The following is a 22796-nucleotide window of genomic DNA, read 5'->3' on the forward strand; positions in this document are numbered from 1 at the left end:
CAAAGGGGTCACGCGCCTAGGGAAAAAAATACTGTCAGGGGCACGTAGCTGCGAGAGCACAGGCTCAAGCTGGGACACACCACTAGGAAAAGTCCTGGCGGCTATGCTACTTGGGGCGCTATAACGTAAAACTATTCCAAACTTTTCTATTCCAATTCTGTAATCAACCCTCCGCGATTGGTCAAATACTTTTTTGGACCACCCCCACTTCACCTGTCTGTCACATGACGTCACAAAAACCGCGATAGCTCCCAATGTTATATAATGTGTACACAATGATTATGCATGATTTGACCAAAAAAAGAAAAATAGTTATTTCTGATTCGACGCCTTTTCGCCGTTAGCCCCCGCCTATTGGTCAAAAGTTTTCGGGCTGCACCCTCTTCACCTGCCTGTCACGCGACGTCACAAAACAGCAATGACTCACCGCGTCAAAGTGACGTGTACGCATTAAAGATGCATTAATATGACGAACAAAACTGAATTTTCTGCTGAATAGCCGCGGGCTGCCCCGTTCCGAAAAGAATAGAAGATGGCTGCCGCAGATCGCTCAGGCGCTGGCTACTCGCACCTGCCGGAAAGCATGGGTTTATTTGCGTATAATAAAGCTTCTTGCGTGGCTGTGTAACGTTTTCGAGCACTTTCAGGACGTTTGCGACCTCATTCTGCCAACTCTTCTTTGCTGAGGATCCGTTTTAGCGTCATTCTTAAGCTTCCATTGCATGCCACCGCGATTTTCGACCAGCCACCGCAAGCTAAATAAGAAAAAGCGGACCAATCGCAGACGCCGGCACCCCCTTCTCCATCCGGTCATCGACTTTCAGTGCAGTGGCTCGTCCCCATCGATACCATCTCCACTTGAGCGTGCTCCTCGCCTCTTGTCAGCCAATTTGATAAGACAAGCCGCTCAGTGTAGGCAAAAAGTGACCTCCTATGAACGAGGAGAGCGTTTGATTGGTCTGTTCAGACAACCTGCGGGTGACCGCCCGGTGCTTGCGTTGGCGGTTACGCAAGTTTGACGTCAGGAGATTGGAATAAAAGCATATTGGAATAGTTTTACGTTATAGGGCCCTTGCTTTCGCGATAACCAATGGGCCAACTCGCGAGAGCTCGGGCAATCTACTTCGTCTCGGGCCTCCGATAAGTGCGGCTCGGCATGGTCCGGCATGGTCCTGCTCGGCATGGTCCATGGTGTGTTGATCCTCTCCGGCGCTTAGCGTCCGGAGAGGATCAACACAAGGTACGCGCTCCCCGCACGGGCAAAGGCATGTGTAACAACACCTGGCACTTTAACTAAAGGCTCCACTCGCGATGGTTCGTGGTGAGGCCGGGGCTAAGACTTAGCCCCGGCCTCACCACGAACCATCGCGAGTGGAGTGCCACCTCTCACAACCGGTTCGGAGTGAGGAGCGAGTGAGGCGTAGGGGTGGCAGAACGGGTGAATGCGCCCGCGTATTGGCACGGCAAATGCCCAAATACCCAGATCCTCCTCTTTTTAAATAGCCCCCCAACCAGTCTGGCGAATAAGCTGATAGGGGCTGTTACGTTTCGCCTACGACGCGCCCTGTTACGTTTCGCCTACGACGCGCGATATGGCCGGCGCGGATGCAACGGACGTCGGGGCTTCGTTCAAAGCGGCGGACATTTTGGCCCGTTCGGAGCGGCCGCGACACATCCCCGCCGAGCGCGTCCCGGCATGTTCAGTGCCACGTGTCTTTGTGTGTGCGTGTGTGTGTGTGTGACCACGCTTGTCAAAGCGCGGCAGCCGGGGAGAGGAGCTCCCCCAGTGTGAAGCGAGGAGGTCTGACCGGCGCCGGCCCGGCTGATGCGTCACCTCCTTGTCCCAACGTGTCTCTCAGTCCGTCCGTCGCCGCTGTCACGTGGTGTCGTCCCGTGACCTTCCTTCTTGCCCGCGACGCCAAGAGTATAAGAGCAGCTGCCCCCGGACGCCAGGAGAGAGGCTCCGAATTCTTCCGTCGAGAAGCGTGCTCTCCCGTCTCTCTACTTCGGTCGACCTGACCGCCCGCTCTTTGCGATGCTAGAATAAACAAGTTGTTCTGTTAGCAGTCGACTCATGCTTTGCTGGGACCTTCGGATGCTTCCAGTGTGCCCCAGGCCGCCAGGCCAACGCTACCCTTGGGGCTTGCGACCCATTTGCAACAACGGGCGCCAACGGTCCGGTTGCAACAACGGGTGTCAGCACTGAGGTTCCAACAGCCGGTGCCATCGGTGCGGTTCAAACAGCTGGTTGCCAGCGGTGAGATCGCGACAACGGAGGCCAGCAGCGAAGATATGCGGTTGACTGTATGCTGAGCAGCACAACGACCATCCGGGAGCAGTGCAACGAGCCCTGTGTGATGACTGGTTGCCTGCAGCGGAACGACTGCGCTGAATTCTTGGCTGCGAGGTTTGGTGAGTGCGGGACTTTCTTCTTCTGAGTTTTGCCAGGCTTTTGTTAGTGTTAGAAACAGAGCTGGTAATTGTGGTTGTCGTTGCTGCCGGGTTAGTTTGCGGCAAGACAATAGTAGGCAGTAGAGAAAGCAGCATTCAGAGCAGCCATGGATTTGAAGTCGTTGCGCAAACCGAAATTGTTGGAGCTTGCAAGAGAGTTGGGTTTGGATGTCTCAGACAAACTCAGAAAACCAGAACTGCTAAGGGCTATTCTTGAGTTAGGAGCTGAGGATGACGAGCTGTCGGAATGCCTTGAGACCATTGAGGAGAGGGAGACGGCAAAAAGACAGGAACGCGAACTTAAAAGAACAGCAACAGCGAGAGCAACAAGAGAAAGATGAGCGTGAACGTGAAGAACAGATAGAACGAGAGCAACAAGAGAAAGAAAGAGAGCGCGACCGTCAACACGCTTTGGAAATGAAACGTCTCGAGTTAGAGATGGAACGCGCTCGTAATGGAAGTCAGGCACACGGTGCAGGAGAACGAGTATTGTTTAAAATGACTGACCTGATGCGGCCGTTTAAGCTTGGAGAGGACATTGGTTTGTTCCTGGTTAACTTTGAGCGAACGTGCGAGAAGCAGGGGTTCTCTCGGGAAACGTGGCCACAGCGCTTGCTCACTTTGTTACCCGGCGAGGCGGCCGACGTAGTCGCTCGCTTGAATAGAGAAGAGGCAGAGGATTTCGACAAAGTGAAATCGAGTCTGCTAAAAAAGTACAGGCTGTCAGCGGAGGCGTTCCGTCGGAAGTTTCGGGAAAATGAGAAAGGCAAAAGTGAGTCGTATACAGAGTTTGCCTACAGGCTTATGTCAAACATGCAGGAGTGGCTCAAAGAAGAGAAAGCGTTTGGTGACCACGAGAAAGTTCTGCAGTGTTTCGGGCTAGAACAGTTTTATAGTCGGTTACCTGAGAACGTGCGGTACTGGGTATTGGATAGGCCAGACGTTAGTACGGTGGCTAGAGCCGCTGAGCTAGCCGAGGAGTTTGTGACGCGTCGGGCTCGCGGAGCTAAGGACGGTCAAAAGGGTGAATTTGGCTCCAAGTTTGAGAGGCCGAAGTTCACGCCCATGAGAGCAAAGGGGGACACACGTAGTGCGGACGCGAGTGAAAGCAGTCCGACCAAACGTAAGGAGACGGCGGCAGCCGAAGCCGAACGCAGAAAGCGGTTCGAGGCGAGGCAAGCGCGCGTGTGTTATACGTGCCAGAAGCCGGGTCACTTTTCGGCGCAGTGTCCGGAAACAAAAACAAAAGTAGTGTTTTTGTCATTATGCAGCACTGACGAGAACATGAAGCTTCTCGAGCCTTACATGCGAGACCTCCTCGTGAACGGGAAAGAGTGCCGAGTGCTTCGCGATTCCGCAGCTACAATGGATGTAGTTCACCCTTCTTACGTATAGAACCCGATATGTTCACGGGCGAGTGCGCATGGATCAAACAAGCCGTGGAAGCTCATAGCGTGTGTCTGCCCGTAGCAAAAGTGCTTATTGAAGGTCCTTTCGGAGCACTTGAGACGGAGGCGGCAGTGTCATCTATGCTGCCCCCCCAGTACCCGTACCTATTTTCGAACAGGTCCGATCACCTCCTGCGCGAGAAGGGGCTTTTGTTTGGTGAGGCTAACGTTCAGGCCTTAACCAGATCGAAGGTTCGGGAGCTCGCTGCAAAGGCGGTAGTTGCGGGACCGACGTTGTCGAACGATGAGAAAGGGTCAGAGGCGCAGCAAGCTGATATGCAGAGCACGCCCGAACCGAATAAAATTGAGCCTGTAGCGTTAAAGGCACCAGATACTGGAGAGGAAATGCCCGACACGGGAAAGTTAGAAGAGCTATCTGAAGATTTGCTCATCGCGCCTACGTCAGACGGACTTAATAGGTTGCTAAAAGTCAGCCGGTCGGCTTTGATAGGCGAGCAAAAGAAGGATGGCAGCCTAGAAAACATACGCTGCATTGTCAAGGAAGGTGTCGCCAAGAAAAATGCTCGCTTTGTGGAAAGAGGTGGGGTCCTGTACCGGAAGTATATAGACCGCAGGGGAGTGGAGTTCGATCAGCTGATCGTGCCTCAGTGCTATCGTCAGGATCTGTTGCGCTTGTCGCATGGGGGTTCGTGGTCCGGACACCTAGGAGTTAAGAAAACTACGGACCGTCTCTTGCAAGAGTACTATTGGCCAGGGTGTTTTCGGGACGCAGACCACTTTGTGAAGACATGCGACACCTGTCAGCGGGTGGGCAAACCAGGGGAATAATCGAGGGCGCCGTTGAAGTTGGTACCTATCATTACGGAGCCTTTTAGACGGCTCGTTATTGATACAGTGGGACCTCTGCCGGTAACAGCCACGGGGTACAGACACATTTTGACTGTGATCTGCCCAGCGACAAAGTTCCCTGAAGCAGAGCCGCTTAAATAACTCAGCTCAGTTGAGATAGTCAATGCACTACTGTCCATATTTGCGCGAGTTGGTTTGCCTGCGGAAATCCAATCAGATCAGGGCACAGTGTTTACTAGCGCTTTGACGACAGCCTTTCTCGAAAGGTGCGGGGTAAAGCTGTTACACAGCTCAGTGCACCACCCCCAGTCGAATTCCGTTGAGAAGCTCCACTCCGTCACGAAGCGCGTGTTGAGAGCATTGTGGTTTGAACAGCAAACCGACTGGGAGCTGTTTCTGCCTGGGGTGGTGTTTGCATTGAGGAGCGCGCCGCATGCGGCTACGGGGTTTTCGCCAGCTGAGCTAGTGTACGGTCGCTCGCTGCGATCTCCGCTTCGCATGCTTCGAAACGGATCACTGCCCTCTCCAATGGCTGCAGACTATCTCTTTCACAAATGGCCGCCTCCTGCACTGGAGCCTCGCTTTGCAACAACATTCCTTTGAGGTGCGTTACAAAAAGGGGAGTCTCAACGGTAACGCCGATGGCTTAAGTCGAAGCCCCTAACGTGGGAATCAGCCTCAAAATTGTTTATTGATGTTTTTCTTCCTGAGGCAGGATTTTTAACATATTGCTTTTGTGTAGTGTTTCAAAGTGACGATGTGCTTTGTAGTGCAATTTTCCGATTTGTGGACGCGTTCTGGGTGCTGCTATAGACTACTGTAAGGAACTAGGCAGTAGTATAAAAGGGGAAAGAGCCTGGCATGGCTTAGTGAGGGTTGTGCCGTGCTTGCTGACTGAGCGGCTGAGTTTCGGCGCAGTTCTAACGCTTGCTGGGAAAGAGAACAAAAATGGCAACTCTCCTGAAGTCACTTTGCAGTGTCCTGTGTGAACCTGAACGTGAGAACGAGGCCTTCTCGGTGCGCTGCGCTCAAGAAACGCCGAGGGACGACCGACTTCGGTTATGAGCATCATCGAGCGACATCCCTCCGGACAGCGGATGCAGTCCCCTGACCATCGGGATCTCCCTCCCCCGGCGGGGCGGTCTGTTACGTTTCGCCTACGACGCGCCCTGTGTTACGAACTTGCACCGCTGCACCACGATTACGGCTTTGTGGTCCCGTAGCGCTCGTCACCCGTTTCGTGACAGAGCGTTGGTAGCGAAGACTCCGAGCCTGGCGTCGATGAGAATAACAAAAGGGACTTTATACATTATATACAGGTTATCATACAGGACATGAACGGATCGGCACTGGGGCCGAGAGCTCACACAAACGCGACTGTTCTCGCACGACGGCGTCCGGCGAAAACGCGTGACACATCTCACCCCAGTCGGGAGCGACCCTCTCTCCAGGTGGGGTCGGCGGATCCTGTTTTCGAGCGGCGTGTCACTGCTTTTATAATCCCCGAGGCCCATTGTCACTCAAACGGCCCAATACAAAGTCAGCACACAACGGTCGTCCGAGGGGTCCAACCAGCGACCGCGCTGGCCACCCGGTTCAAAGTTCGCGCGCGCGGTGACCTCCAGGCAAGGGAGGTGCGGCGCCGGGCTGTCGGGCACACGCGAACACGTTTAAACACGCTGCTTCGCCGAGGCTTCTCCCGCACGAAGGCGCAGCATCTTGACTTGTGAAGGGAGAATTGTGGCGCTCGCAGGATAGATTCTGCATCTTGCAGATTCGGGATCCGGGCTTGTGGTAATGGCACAACAGCATCCCCGCCCTCAGATAAGGCGCCGGGAAGACGAGCTGCCTCCACGTGGCTCGGATGCCAGGCGCGCACGTTCGTCCGGCTCGTCCAAGTTCACGTCCAGTGTCGGGACGCCAGGTAACCTCACGTGCCCAGGTCCGACTCGCCAGGACAGGAGCTCTGCTCACCACGTCGTCGCCAAGGCACCTTGACCAGCTCCGCTCGGGTCGTTCCTAAGACCTTGCTTCTCGCCACTGGTCCCGCTTGGTCGTTCTGCAGCTTGCAAAACCGACCGGCAAAAGGCAACACCCAACACGAACAAGTGCCCTCTGTCTCCCGTCAAACACCAGACAAGGCCATAATTCAAATCAACCTAACTAAATTGTTTTCTCCTTTTTTCTCCCGCTGCAACAAGAGGCAGGTGTACGATCTAGCACCCAAGGCTCAAACAATCAGTTTTCAAATCAACAACACACCAAAATAGAAACAATTATTAATCAGCAATAATAATTACAAATAGAATGGTCCCCTTGAAATCGCTTTGGACCGAAAACATACTTCTGAGGAAGCAAATGAGGTCATTCATTTTTCCCGGCGATATTTTCGCGGAATCTGAAGCTGCTTATATTTGCGACCCTGCTTATCCGTGTAGCGGCGGTACAATAAGCCAGGTTCCTTGCCAAATGAAACCCCCTTTTTTTCCACTCCCCGTTTGACGCTCTTCCTCAGATCGGCTAATGAACAATCTTCCTGTTGCTCGCGAATCAGACTTTTTCTTTCAACTGCAGCCTGTTCCTGCCGGCTGGCGGAAACCGGAGCGAGGGCGGAGCCCGCGTCGCCTAATTGACCACTTGCAGAAGTACGACTGCGCATGCGCAAAAGCCGGCCGCGGGGCGGCGCTTCGTGAGCGCCGTCTCCGTGGTTGGAAAGCAAACTGCGCTGCTCGGGCGTGACATGCCGCCAACTGAGTCGCTTTCGGCTGCACGAGCTATTATTGTGAAAATGGGAATAGTAATTTCTTCAGTTTTCCGCCCTCGAAGGTTAATGTGGAGAAGTTTGCGGACGGCAGCGGTGAAGCGGTCGAACCCGGACGGCACACCGTGGCAGCTAACAGTGCATTCTAGGATCTGTGGCTTATGCAGGCAACTTCTATTCCCTTGTCATCTCCTGCCAGTTCTGCAACGCCGAACAGAAGGCCAGGGACGTGCTGGCAGTGCTCGCTGAGGCTGTAAAATTTAAAGAATGCAGTTTTCCTTCGTGCGCGTCACTGAGTGACCCTGAGTATATGCGAGTACGATTAAGCGATTTGTGAAGAACAGCGCAAACAGATGCGGCCAGTCTATGTACGTCATGTCATTTGTGAGTCTGCGCTCGTCTTCTTTTTTTCCGTACATGTCAGTTGTGTTGCGCTCTCTTCCAACATGACTTCGAACCAATTCGTCAAACTATCTGCCTTGATGAGTATTCGCGAGTGAGCGCGAGCGTACTGGCCTGCGGACGCACGCGCTGCCCATATTTAAGCTAATATAACATATAATAAGATAGGTTGGCGTAAGCTTTGAGGCCTTAGCGCTCGCAAAAACAAACTCAATAACCTACCGCGTACATATAGCGCATGCGAAATTTGGGATACGGCTTCGTAAACCACAAGCATGCAACACAGCAGTTTGGCGAAACAGCACGAGATGAATATGAAATTTACAAGCTAGAACGTGTACATCTGTTGTTCCATGCAACAACTAAGAGTTCGGGGAATGCGACAGGCATAAAACACTCATCCGGCCACACATTCACAGTGCTCTCCGGCAATGTCGCCAATAGCTTTTGTGAACCATGCTGTAACCACGTAGATGCCCGACTTCATGGATGGTGTGTACGTAGCTCCTATGAGGCCAAGTGGAAGGTCCACGGTGTTTACGTTAAGTTTTACGTGCTTAACTTAACCCTCTTTTTTTAAAGCCCATCGGCGGTGTGCCTGACAAACGGACGAAGTGTTGGCATGAAGATAACCCCACGCATTGTCGCTCATTATCCAGCGCTCTGAGAAGTCAGCTGTCCGTCCCACTTGCAAAAACGGCAAGAGAATGAAGTCCTCTTCAATCATATTTAAGGCAGGTCATATATGGCAACTACCAAAGAACATCGACGCTTTCACAAAACGTGAAAGAAGCTCTGCAAACACAACGTCGCTACTCGATGCCGCCGTACAAAAGCAAGGTTGGAGCCGGGATGTTTTCCAACCAAGCGGCGAGGCGCAAGCTTCCCGTTTTTCGCGCTAGGTGGCGCTCCGATTTCTGCAAGTGGTCAATTGCGGCGTCGAGTCTATATCGCGGCTAGCACTGCACGCGTCACTCCCACTCACTTCCAGGACCCGCTCGTCTAGGCCAGCCTCCGAGCTCTGCCTCTCCCGTGACTGCTCGCCACTCAAGTTACCGTGATCGGTCCGTGTGCCGCACCGCCTTTCGCTTCCCGACGCTAAGTCAAGTTCCCTCGACAGCGGGCGCGCTTTGGATCGCGTGGGGGCCATGTACGCCACGTCGGCAAAGAATGATTTGCCCTGATCCCTCAGCAGCTGCTCCGAGCTATTTGAGAAGAGGTAGGAAAATTGCTCCGGGAGGGCGGCTGACACAGCGGCTTCGGTGTTAAGTTTCCCAAATTCTCCTTCAATGCTAACCGTTGCGATCGGTAAACAGACACTCTCCTTCTCGGCCACTTGCCGTATCCTAACGCACTCTCCCGTAAAATCACTCGAGGAGACGAAAGACGGGTGAACAACGTCCATAGTTGCTGCAGAGTCCCGCAGTGCTCGGCACTTCTTGCCGTTTACCTTAATTTCCTGCACATAGGGCTCCAATAGACGTATGTTTTTGTGAGTTTCCTGTATCGTTGCAAAAGCAATTTTCTCCGGGCAGCTCACTGCGATGTGCCCTTGCTTTTGCAATTGTAGCAAGTTAACGGTCTCCGTTTTTCAAAAGAACGCGTCATTTCGTTTCGCTGTTTCGGACCATCGTCATCATTCTGAGATGCATTCTGTCCATCCCTTACAGTTTCTTTGGGAAGGGACTCGTCGTCCCGAAACTCGCGACGCGTGATTTCCTTCCGTTCGTCGGGCTTCCCGTAAAACCCATCTCTTCTATCTGCTTTTTCTATGCGCACTGCCTTGCTGTGCAAGCTGCGGCGGGTGTAATACTCTTCCGCTAACTCTGCTGCCTTGTTTAGCTTAACCTCCTTTAGCCTATCTTGCAGCCAGAGCCGGACATCCTCATCAATGCAACGGTAGAACTGCTCCAACGCGATGCATTCGACAATTTTGTCGCGGTCGTCGTAAACCTCTTCGCCCTTCAGCCATTCCACCAAGTCGGCTTTTAGACGAAACGCGAAGTCAACATTCGACTCCTTACCCTTTTTTGCATACCGGAACCTCTGCCGGAAAGCTTCGGGCGACAATTTGTACTTCCGCAGTAGCGCTTCCTTCACATCACTGTAGCTCTCAAACGCCTCTTTCGATAAGCAAGTTATTACGTCTGATGCCTCCCCAGGAAGCAACGCTAACAGATTCTGTGCCCAAAGGGATCGCTCAATGCTATTCCGTTCACACACGTGCTCAAATTTCACGAGGTATTTGGCCATATCCTCTCCGACGACAAAGGGTGGAAGTTGATCGCGTATTCTTGGAACATTAGAAGTGAGACTAGGCGCCGGCGAGTTATTTCGGATCTCCAACTCTTTCATTTTAAGCTCGTGCTCACGTCGCTCCCTCTCTCTCCTTTCCTCCTTTTCCTCCTCGCGACGTTGCTGTTCTCTCCTTTCCTGCTCGCAACGTTCCTTCTCCTCCCTTTCCCGACGTTCATTGATATCCGCCCAGGCCTCAGCGGCTTCCTCAGCCGTTACGTCCCCAGTCCTCATGACCTCAAGGATCGCATTCTTTCTTTTGGTTGAGCCCAACTCAATGCCCAACTCCTCACAAATTTCGAGAAGTTCCTTCACCTTGTACTTCTCCATCGTTCACACTGTCCTCCTGCTGTTTACCCTTTTTGAATATACCTGCCGTACGCTACTATAACACTACTAGTAAGACATATGCAAGTATATCACACACTGCCCTGTTTACCCCCTCAGCATCCCCTGGTTTTCAAAACACTCTTACTAGGCTTGAAACACACAAGGTTATCACAATGCAACACCAAATCCTTCCCTAAGCTACTATAACCTGTGTCAGAGAAAGTCTGGTGTTTGAGGTTAACTTCAGGCACTCACCGCGCCGAGGTAGCTGATGCCGGTCAATCCCGTAGCTGCCATCCAGTGTTACGAACTTCAACCGCTGCACCACGATTACGGCTTTGTGGTCCCGTAGCGCTCGTCACCCGTTTCGTGACAGAGCGTTGGTAGCGAAGACTCCGAGCCTGGCGTCGATGAGAATAACAAAAGGGACTTTATACATTATATACAGGTTATCATACAGGACATGAACGGATCGGCACTGGGGCCGAGAGCTCACACAAACGCGACTGTTCTCGCACGACGGCGTCCGGCGAAAACGCGTGACACATCTCACCCCAGTCGGGAGCGACCCTCTCTCCAGGTGGGGTCGGCGGATCCTGTTTTCGAGCGGCGTGTCACTGCTTTTATAATCCCCGAGGCCCATTGTCACTCAAACGGCCCAATACAAAGTCAGCACACGACGGTCGTCCGAGGGGTCCAACCAGCGACCGCGCTGGCCACCCGGTTCAAAGTTCGCGCGCGCGGTGACCTCCAGGCAAGGGAGGTGCGGCGCCGGGCTGTCGGGCACACGCGAACACGTTTAAACACGCTGCTTCGCCGAGGCTTCTCCCGCACGAAGGCGCAGCATCTTGACTTGTGAAGGGAGAATTGTGGCGCTCGCAGGATAGATTCTGCATCTTGCAGATTCGGGATCCGGGCTTGTGGTAATGGCACAACACCTGTTACGTTTCGCCTACGACGCGCGATATGGCCGGCGCGGATGCAACGGACGTCGGGGCTTCGTTCAAAGCGGCGGACATTTTGGCCCGTTCGGAGCGGCCGCGACGCATCCCCGCCGAGCGCGTCCCGGCATGTTCAGTGCCACGTGTCTTTGTGTGTGCGTGTGTGTGTGTGTGCCCACGCTTGTCAAAGCGCGGCAGCCGGGGAGAGGAGCTCCCCCAGTGTGAAGCGAGGAGGTCTGACCTGTGAATTAAATAAAGAGAACGTACAAGGATAGTGGTAAAATAAAAAATACGCTCTTGACTATTTTTCGCCCCAGGTGCGGGACCCTTTTGGTTGCCCGTCGCCCCGGGTGTAGGGTGCCGCCGCATACAATAAACGGTTTCCGTTAACTCAGGGCAATACTGTGTTCTTGCGTGCGTCGCTCGGTAGCTCCTTGTGGCCTGAGCTCGCGCGCAGCAGCGCTAGAAGCTGACGGCTGACGCGGCCCTGTGGCTCGCTAAGTTCGAAACCGCGGTGGTCGGTACTCCTGCAACACCCGAAGACGCCACATGTGTTAATTGAATGTAGTAAAGAATGGGATTTGAAATAATATATAAACAGATAGTAACTTTTGTGCTATTACAGAAAGAAAAATCCTGTTAGGATAAATCATACTGTGACTTCTTTTTTTTTTTTGCAATGCACATAACTTGGTTTCGCCATGACGTGCATTGCATGTACTGCTGTATGTTGTATTGCATTTTATCATATAATATCGCAAATACATGTATTGACTTGAGCGCTCGTTCTATTGAGTTCGAATGTACATTAGTTTTCTAGAACCTTGCGTTCACAGCTATCATTTTTTTTCGAGTAAATGATTCAGACAATACCGCGCATCGTATTTATTTTTTGTATCTTCTGTGTTTCGTCATTGTGACGGCCGTCGGTACTTTCGATGTCGTTTTCCACGAACCGCCTCACCCTTGGCGCATCCTTCATTCTGGGCACGTATGTGCCATGTTTGAGGCTAACCCTCATTATTGTCACGTACGCCTCGTTTGTGCCGCCGACAATGTTCTTTCAGCCATGACGACGAATAATTACATACCAATACACCTCCACAACAACTCCTCTGCTATGCCACAATGCCATCCTAGTCTGCTATAGAGTACTGCCTGTGAACTCCGAAATCCATCCAGAAGAATTAATTGTTGGAATAGTTGGCCTTGCATTGCTGAAGGAAAATTAGCGCAACAAAAAAACAATGCACACAAGTGTTTGCGTTGTATTCCTGTGTGCGCTGTCCTTTTATTGGGCTAATTTTCCTCATCAGTGACCGATATACAAGCACAGATGTCAGTGCACGCAGAGTCTCTGTGCAGCGCAAGCCCTCGCACAAATTTCAAAGCGCAATTGTTGCGCGTTCGCATAATGGTTAGCGCGTCCGGCTGCTCAGTTCAAATCTCTGCAGCGACGTGAGTTCGAATCCATGTGGTAGTGGTGGGCATAGTTTTACTTTAGAATAGTAAGCTGTTGGGCTAGTTGGTTTGCCATGATTTTTGCAAAGGGGAGCACAGAAGCGCTGCAGAAGAAAAAGAGACGTGGTCTTTCCTGTCCAGGCATCCTCTTCATCTTTTTTTTTTTCGCAACGCTTTTGCGCACCCCTTTGCAAAAATAGTTTTTCTTCACGCACTTATTTCGCTATCCACCGAACGGGACGCCCTGTTCGTACGTAGCACCTTATGTGTGTTGTAACAATTTAGGTGTTCCACCTCCATTACAACCCGCCGTGGTTGCTCAGTGGCTATGGTGCTGGGCTGCTGAGCACGAGGTCGCGGAATCGAATCCCGGCCACGGCGGCCGCATTTCGATGGAGGCGAAATGCGAAAACACCCGTGTACTTAGATTTAGGTGCACGTTAGAGAACCCCAGGTGGTCCAAATTTCCGGAGTCCTCCACTACGGCGTTCCTCATAATCAGAAAGTGGTTTTGGCACGTAAAACCCCAAAAAACAAAAACCTCCATTATGGAAGCGTTGAATACCATACACTGTTATAGTGGCAGGTTTGTGTACTTTAAAGAGACCTACATATTATGCTGGTATGGTGTCGTGATTTGTTGTCTCATTACGCGGAACAAGGATGCGTCCATTGACACCACTTTTGAAGAGAAATGCCGTTCTATGTAAGCCGGCTTGCTGTGACTTGGTTGTCTGCAGCGCGAGCATGATTATATTAACAGCGATGAAGAATTTGTTTTTGCTTGTGCTTTTTTTACGGCATATGGCGACCGTGAAGCTGGCGATGAGGACACGGGCTGACGACGACAGATAACGTCGATGACGACAGCGGTCGTGGTCAGCGTAGCTGAACGCACGGACCGAAGGACGGACAAAGGAAACTATAGCTTCAAGCACTTAACTACTTTCGCAGTAATAGTTCTCACTCTAGAATAGATACTGCGGGCTACAGTACAATTAAAGATTAAAGAAAAAAGAAGTGGGCGAAAAAAAGCCAAGACGGTACTTCAGCGCGAAAATACTACAGTTGAATAGGAACGAAAAATAAAAATAAAAGAATGTAAAAAAATAATGATGCGATGTGCGTACACCAGACAGAAGAGAGCAACTATTAGTAAGAAGCAGCATCCTCGATGTTCAGCCCTCATCTCTTCCCGACACACTGTCAAGTATACAGCGACCGGCTATGCTTCAACTAACACACATGGATGCTCATATGAACGGTTCGCATAGACGTGCCACAGAAATGCCTGCTCGGAGCCGCTGTCTCTTCCCGCTATCCTTGGCAGTCCAACCTTCCGCATTGCACCACGACATGCGCATCGTACGTGTCTCACCCGCGACGAGGCATCAACTGAGGCGTGTCAGCCTCGAGAGCAATAATAAATGTGCGGATGAAATGCGACGAGTACCGCGAAAGAAAAGACAAAAAGAAAAGCGCTCTTCTCTTGTCGTTAAGCAAGGGAGGAAAGAGAAAAAACGAGGACGGCCAAGGGTAAAAACTACCATAAGGTGGAGACTATAGGACGCGAGACGAGTTGCGACAGTTAACGGCCGTTCAGGCTCGTGCAGGTTGCGGAAGAACGCCTGACTCGAGCCCGAAAGCTTGTCTCGAAATTGCCACGCGGCTTGCCGGCAGTAACAAATGACGTCAATTAGTGTGGAAGTCGGTGACAATTTAGCTGACAATCTTGCGCTAGTAAGCTGAAATTTGCACTGTTAACGGCAGGAAGCACGAAAGCAAAGAAAAACGAAGCATTGGTCAATCAATCAACAAATCAAGTTTGGAAATGCCGCGCTATAGTCCCTCATATGAGCAATAATATATATAGCTTACTTGCTGTTACGCATGATGAGCTCAGCTGCAGCTGTAGCAGAAAGTACAGGCCAGGAGCGGGACTACAGAATTTCTCCCTTGCTGTGTCATGCTTGATAGTACTACAATAGCACTAAAGCGCTAGTGGCCAATATGAGTACGCGAAGCGGGTGCAGGAAATATTGGCCGACCTCGCTACCACCGGACAAGGCAGAAAATTTGGTCGCTCTGCGTCTTTTTCTTTATGAAGATCGATCCAAGACAACAGACTTCGTTGTGCCTATGGTGTTGTCCAGCTATGCAATGTTTCAAAGTGAATAACACCCGCCGTGGTTGCTCAGTGGCTATGGTGTTAGGCTGCTGAGCACGAGGTCACGGGATCGAACCCCGGCCACGGCGGCCGCATTTCGATGGGGACGAAATGCGAAAACACCCGTGTACTTAGATTTAGCTGCACGTTAAAGAACCCCAGGTGGTCGAAATTTCCGGAGTCCCCCACTACGGCGTGCCTCATAATCAGAAAGTGGTTTTGGCACCTCAAACCCCATAATTCATATAAAGCGAATAACGCTTGTCAACTGAGCGCAATCTTGTGTTCGAATGCCGCAGAAAAACATACATCGCTTTCAGTACGCACCATATCACTCCTAAATAGACCCAGTGGATGAAGTGAAACGTCGTCCTATATGACGGCTAAGCCGCTCGCTGTTGTTAAATCACTGAGTTAATGCAGGTGGCGACGCGGGATGTGCAACTCATCGGCGCATACCGTCAAACACGCCCGTGGTACGCGCATGAATTCTATTGAGCGCTAAGGACGCTTCTATTTCCCACTCAATAAGCTATCAATAAGTGTTTGATAATTACATCAGTGACCAAAATAACTTATGCACTTAATGCTGCTTCGAATGTGCTCATGTCGGGGAAAAGTCGATGGAGGTCGTTAAAACACATGATTCAAAGTGTGGCAGTATACATTAATTTTACGGCACGAAGTAGGTTTGCAGTAATAATGAACCTAATGTTTTACATAGAGAAACTTGAAATTTGAGGAGAAACTCATAGGCGGCCGCTTTGTCAAACAGATGTGTCTCTTTCTCCGTGACATGCAGTACTGGGAGCGAATTCAGAAAGTGCGCTCTGCCATTGGCTGGCCGGCTTCGCTCATGTGTCCAGCATCAGAATTCCCTGGAACTTGCTTTTGCGAACAATTCTAGCGTTAAATATTTTTGTGAATACAGGCCCTGAATTAGGAGACTCCAAGCTAATTTGCACACTTGTTGAGCTAACATACTGACAGTCATTCTACGGAGTAAATAATATGTTGTAATTATGCTCATGACTCGCGTCCTCGCCGGACCTACAATAAAGTTTATTCACTCACTCACTCACTCATGCTCATGACTGATACTGCCCCGCTAGAAACACGCGCATCACTGCCGTAGGCCCCTAAATACAGCTAAATGGTCGCTGGAATCAGTGCGGGATGTAACACTCGGTCAAGCTGTATTTTCTTCATTTTTTTTTCTCTTGCATAAACATACTATGTTCAGAAGACAATGAACGTTCGAGTGGAAACGTTCCTCGCCGTACAAATATCGAAACTGAAACTGGCATGCCGTACGTCGAAGTGGCTAGAATGGAAGTAGTACTTGCTGTGCAGATTTCTTCACTAATCGATCCCGAAAGATAACCTCGTATTCGTAGAAGGAGAGAAAGCAAGAATGTATGCACCTTTGCCTTTTGACATTCGCGTGCAGCTTTCAGTGTCACTGCGGCGCAACCGGGTCTCCTCCGACACGATTGACCGCAGAGTCCTCAGGAAGAAAACCACGTGCGAGAGAACAGTGAGACGCCAAACATAAACTTGGCGAAGAAATTTACAGTAAAGAAAAAAAAAAGAAAAGAAAAGCGCCCACGCGCGCGCGAGCTGTCATGGTGCGTTGCGAGGCCCGGGGGCCACGAGCTCACCTGTGCAGCGGGTGGCGATGACGACTCGGAATCAGCGCAAAAGTGGGTCTGTACTAGCCGCCAGCGCCAGGTCACAGTGCCGGCGACGACGGAGAAGGATGGGGGGGGACTCCCGAATCTGTCTGCCGCAGGCCGCGTACGCGCGGAGAGACCGGTCGGATGAGTGCGGCGGCCGTCGAAAGGGAACGTCGCGCACTGCCGCTCCTCCGGCAGCTACGCAACGCGCTGTGGAGCCGCGGTGACGCCGTCTGCTTTTCCCGGTGGCGGCGTTACGAACGAGCCAAGCGATGCTCTCTTCCTCCCAGATTCCCCTTGTTCTTTCGCTCTTGTTTCTTTCTTTTTTTTGTCCATCCCCTTTGGGTGGTTTTGCGGCCTTTCATTTGCTGATTCAACGTTTCCCCTCGCCACGCTCGCTTAGAGGCGAGTCAGTGTGTGCGCAATCAATTTCGCGTCGGCTAAGGAGACCTCGAATCTCGCGTTTCGGCATTGTGCCGTTCCGCACCCCCCCCCCCCCCCCCCTGCACGTCGACGCCTCCCTTCACTTTCGCTTCACGCCGGCCGTTTATGCGCGCCAATCGCTCGCGGCCGGTCTGTGACTGGCAGCCGCTGCCGGTTGTCTGCGGTGGCCGCAGCACTCGTTTATCACGATTGACTCAAGTTGACCGCGAGTCAAATGGTGTCGTGAACCCGCGCCCTCGTATATTGGATGCCTTAATTTTCAAGGGAGGAGCTGCGACTGACGTCACTTCGCACTTTTGCGCCAAGGTCAACGCACATGTGCTTTGCCTATGGGCCACGAGATCCCACGAACTACAAGACTTATACCGTTGGGCAATTCAGTTCACTGTTAAATAAACTGGCTTGCCAGCCGAGTTGTGTATCCATGATTCAGCACAGAAAGCCAGCGCAGGACCACAAAGGAAGAAACTACGGCTAATGTGCGTTTTATCGCATTCTTTCTTTCTTTTCTTTCGTGCACTCTTCGTTGCCTCTTGGTTTGCAGTTTCTAAAACTTAGAAGAGGTTAAAAAGAAAGGGAGGGGGGGGGGCGAGTGGTTGTGACAAAGAAAGACAAACCGGTATAGCGCTCGGCTCGCTACTAATTATTTACTTGACGAGTTGGATAGCAAAACTATAATGTTTAGATGAGCCCCGCACATGCGCACAATGTCATGTCGCGAGCGGCGAGAAAGTGACAGCCACGCAAAATAGCTGAGTCTCTCCACTACCACTGGAGCCGTTCCACGTACGAACAGTTCACCGCCTTTCAGTCGCACTGACATGATGCTAACGCAAACGAGGTGACTTTCAAGCAAGTTCGCTCAGCTTTAAGCGGGCAGGCAGCACAAACGAGGCCGCGGTGACAAGCACATATGGCTTATTGCAGATTACGCGGGTAGTATGGGAATGCAAATCTCCCTGAACTTATGGAACGTCGTACATCGGGCAGACCCGCCTACGTACTAACGGCCAGGAATATTCGTATGGCTTGCTGTCAGAGAGTGGGACAGGCGCGCACCTGCCGAACGCTCTGTGAAAGCTGTCCGTGGTTCCCTTTATTGATCAGATAAAGATTTCAGGAAGTAGCTGTGGTACCGGTGCCCACTGACTTTTTGCAGGTGTTGCATTTAGATTGCAAACAGGGTTGTAACGATTACGCAGGCCTTTTGTCGAACGTACCCTACGATAGCCGCGGCGTTTCTTCGGTTATCTCGTATTACTCGTGTTTCTCGATGCCCTCCGCCTGGCCTTGTGATCATATCTACTGCTCGCCTTATGGTGGCCTCTTCTTCAAATAAAGATATTCCCAGCCAAGTTCTTCCCCCGTTCTGTTTCCAATTCGTGACATTTTTCGTTCTCTTTATCGTTCAAAGACTTAGCACCAGGCACAAGCAAATTTATATGTACGTCGTACAAACTTAAATGGAAGTTGACCAGTCTGCAAAAGTCATATTAATTGGGCTCTCTTTCTTTCTTTTTTTTAAAGTTTTCCTTACCCTCCCTATAGGCTAGTCACACTCGTCCGCGGAGTCACAAACCCAACTTATAATAGGTGTGTTGAAATTTTCTGTTGTCATTAAAGTTCTATGTTCTCTCTTTTCCGTGAATAAAAGAAAACGAAAGAAAAAAGAAACACATGTATGTTTTACTATAACAACGTTGACGATGTATTCACATATATGAGGAGCTTCCCCAGGAACGCATTTCTTACGCCCACCATGGTATGGCTCTGGCGTTCTGTTGCTATACGCGAGGTTCCGGGTTCGATTCCCAGTGGCGATTGCAACATTCCGATGCGAAGGGATCGTAAAACTCTCGCGTATCCTAGAGGCGCGTTAAATATGGTCACACATTTATCCAGAGCCCTACACTACGGCGTCTCTCATAGCCAAGCTGGCCAGTGAATCCGATAACCGATGTACACTTTTTTGGAGCAATGATAAAATGTTTGCCTAGGAATATGTAGTAATATTTGCTCTCAGAAGTCGCCAGAAAATTACTACCTCACCGGCTGGTATGCCTAATTTTTTTTTTATCCGTTGGAATTTCCGTCATAGCAGAGGCAAAACAAGTTTTTCAGAAACATTCGATGAAAGCCTGCAGCCCAGTATGAGGCAGGTATGTACTGCAACAAGATCCATGCTCAGTTTTTGTCCATTATCCAACGGGGCATAGTTATCTGGGGCCAAATACATAACATTTTCTTTCATAAATGCTGTTTGCCCTTGGCCGACCGCCTTCACTAATAATATATCCACCATCAGGGTTGGTTGGCTCCCTTTAGGGGGCAAGTGCGACGGTATGAACTGTTGCGCCTTCGAGGACTAACATTTGTCCTTTTCCGATGCTCTTCAAGGGAGTAACGGCGATTATTTCCGACGCTCCGCAAAGGTGGAATTAATGAAATCAGGCATTTATACCCTGATAAAAAAGTTACTGAGCCGAAAAAAAGAACGTGCCTGAAAGCAGGACACGAACTCACGTCCTCGCGCTCTCAAGTCAGGTACTCTAACCATTCCACCACGGCAGGCCGGTTAACAGGACAGGATATTGAGCAAGGTTAAGCTTCGGAACGCAGGTGCGGCAATGTAAACGCGACTCGGCATTTTGTGTATGCTATGCGGGGAGAGTCTAACGTTGAGTGTACTGGCAACCATAAGTGACTGCGAAAAGAAATCTGCTCGATTATTCTTAGGGCGATTTAAACTGAGGCACTAAGCGATGTATGCGTGCAGCGAGCTCAAACGGGGGACGCCCAAGACGACAGGGAAGGCCAATTTCTCTGTCGCTTAGCGTGTCCCGTTTGAACTACACGTCGCTTCAGTTAAGCTTGTAATCTCCTTGGAACGGAAGGAACGGTACTATTGACCAAGAAAATCTAGGAGTCTATCAATGACTTGCGCGTTTAATGCGTACCGCTCAATTATGGTGTGCGCACGAAGGGCATGGCTCTTCACATTCGAGCTTTTGATTTTCCCGCAATTTTCTCACGAAGAGGCAGACAGACAGACAGACAAAGAACTTTATTAATGGTCCTGAGGAACCGGCGTTAGGGTACCTCCCTTTTCAGGGAGTCCCCGTAGCCGTCGCGGGCCGCACCCACGTCGGGGTCGGAAGATCGTGGTCCTCCGCCCTGTCGCAGGCCCTCTGGACAGCCCGTAGTTGCTCTGAGAGGTCGCCGCTCTTAAGGGCTGCCTCCCAGTCGGTTAGAGTGGTTAGCGATGAGCTGCGTAACGCAGGGCATTGCCAGAGCATATGGGACAAGGAGCAGTACGCCTCCCCACAGTCTGGACAGTGGGGTTCTACATTAGGCGCGAAGTGACTGAATCTGCCCCTGGAGGGAAATGACCCCGTTTGAAGCATGCGAAATGCCGACGATTGTGGTCTATTAAGTTTAGGGTGTGGTAGCGGAAAGTCCCCCCGGACAAGTTGATAATGTGTCAAGATTTCATGGAAGGTGAGAAGCGAATCCCTGTACAGCCCTAAGTCGCCGCCCGTGAGTCCACCTGAACCGCCGCGGTGTGTAAGACCTCGCGCACAGTCATGGGCCAACTCATTGGCGTTAACAAGCTCAGAGTGTACATTGATTCCCATATGGGCCGGGAACCATTTGATGCTATGAAAACCAGCAGCCCCCTCGTTGCCGAGGATGGCCGCCGCCTCCTTTGAGATCGACCCGGAGGCGAAAGCTCGGGCTGCCGATCTGGAGTCTGTAAAGGCAAAGTGCTGCTTTGCATGTAATTCAATAGACAGTGCACGAACTTCGAACTATTCACGACTTATAATATAGACAATACCGTTTTCGCCACATCAGTCCACGACACGGACGAAAACAGCGGAGTGCATGGGGAGTAACTGTTGTCGTTCGTCCTCCTGTTGCTCTCTTTCCGACCAGGGACTAAACACTTAGTCTCCAAAATTTGCACATAGCACGCACATTCATGCACCACTTAGTCCCTTGAGGGACGAAAGCGCCCTTTTTAGGACTAACTGCCCAGTTACTCCCGTTTTCCCCGGGATTTTTCTTAGAGTGTAATTGTCGTGGTACATCCTCATCATCTTGTGCTTGGTATCCCGAGAAACAGGTCAGCACGAAGTGCCGTAACGCTAACGATCCGAAAAGTAAAAACTGCGGGGGAAAAGAAGCTATTCTTTGCTTGAAAAAGAGGGAAATCGGAGCGTTGCAGTGTTTATTTCGTTCTGGAGAGAACGCGATAATTTCAACTGACAGTCTTCGGTTCTGCCATTTGTTTCTCTAGTGTGTTTTTACAGCGAAGCTGTGTACCTCTACCGTCCAAGTAAGTTTTCGTGTCGTTGGCGTGGTAAGCGAAAAACTCCCCATACATGGGCAGATATAAAGAAGATAGTGCAATGCCGGGCCGACCCTTGACGGAGGTGCAGTTCGCCATTAAGGGGCCCAGATACACAGCTTCGCTGGTCACCTTCTTCACAGAGTGAAAGGGCACTGAGTTTTCCTTTTTTTCTTTTTTTCTTTTTGACGAAGCTTTCGTGGCCTATTATCCCGTTTATCGGGTCCTTCAGCACTGTGTCGCCGAGTAGGCCACAGCAAGCCAGCGTATATAGCACGGTATTGATCCCCACGAAATAATGGCAGTGGGCGCACATGTGTTCTGCGTAATAAAACATTAAATCACGACATGAAACTCGTAGATAAATACGAGAAGAAAGGGGGTTAACCGAGGGGCCCGATTTTTATTAGTCATATCATAAGAAGCCAACAAGCACTGACACCAAGGACAACATAGGGAAACTGTGCTTAATAAATGAAACAAAGAAACGATAAATTAGTAGAAATTAAAGTGGAAAATGCGAAATGCGAAGATTGTGGGTTCGGTTCCCACCTGCGGCAAGTTGTTTTTTCATCCACTTTAATTTCCATTAATTTATCGTTTCTTATTTCATTTATTAAGCACAAGTAATTTCCCCTATGTTGTTCTTGGTGTCAGTGCTTGTTGGCTTCTCATAATATGACTCATAATAATCGGGCCCCTCGGTTAAGCCCCTTTCTTCTCGTTTATTACATAACGAGCTTCTCGAATCCGGCAACATTGATGCCTTCAGGTAGCATATGTGGGTTTATTGACCAGTTGCCTTCACCCAAAAAGATCACGTTCTCGTGACGCCTGCGGCAAAAAGGACGTCCGCCGCCAAGGTCTGTGAGTGCTGGCGCTGGCTAACAGTCCCAGGGTTCTACTAGGATACATAAATACCCAAGAAAGTGGATGGGGAAACGGCGCCACGGTCGCTGTATTGGTAGAGCATCGCACGCGAAATGCGAAGGTTGTGGGTTCGGTTCCCACCTGCGGCAAGTTGTTTTTTCATCCACTTTAATTGACACCCTGTCAGCTAATTTCACATTCAGAGGCATGGATATCGACATAACGGCAAGCCTCCATTGTGACGTAGCTTACTACATGTGGCACATCGTTTGCAAGCTGGGCGAAGCTGGGATTGAATTCACAGCTTTTCTTTGGTAAGTGTTATTTGCCATTGGCTGGCCACCTTCACTAATAATATGTCACGCATCGGGATTCGCTCGAAAATTCTC

General features: G+C 50.8%; 2 protein-coding genes across 2 annotated transcripts in view; one reads left to right on the plus strand and one right to left on the minus strand.

Annotated features, from left to right (window-relative positions):
• Positions 1–17030, minus strand: part of LOC135901244 (monocarboxylate transporter 5-like) — a 75168-nt gene extending 58138 nt beyond the window's left edge. Inside the window, exon 1 of the mRNA XM_065430963.1 lies at positions 16728–17030. The gene's annotated coding sequence lies outside the window, so the exon portion shown is untranslated. The remainder of the gene's footprint in view (positions 1–16727) is intronic.
• Positions 1–22796, plus strand: part of Eip75B (Ecdysone-induced protein 75B) — a 370621-nt gene that overhangs the window by 49191 nt on the left and 298634 nt on the right. The window lies entirely within an intron of this gene.

The sequence above is a fragment of the Dermacentor albipictus genome, chromosome 1 (genome assembly GCF_038994185.2).
Source record: "Dermacentor albipictus isolate Rhodes 1998 colony chromosome 1, USDA_Dalb.pri_finalv2, whole genome shotgun sequence".
Taxonomy (NCBI): domain Eukaryota; kingdom Metazoa; phylum Arthropoda; class Arachnida; order Ixodida; family Ixodidae; genus Dermacentor; species Dermacentor albipictus.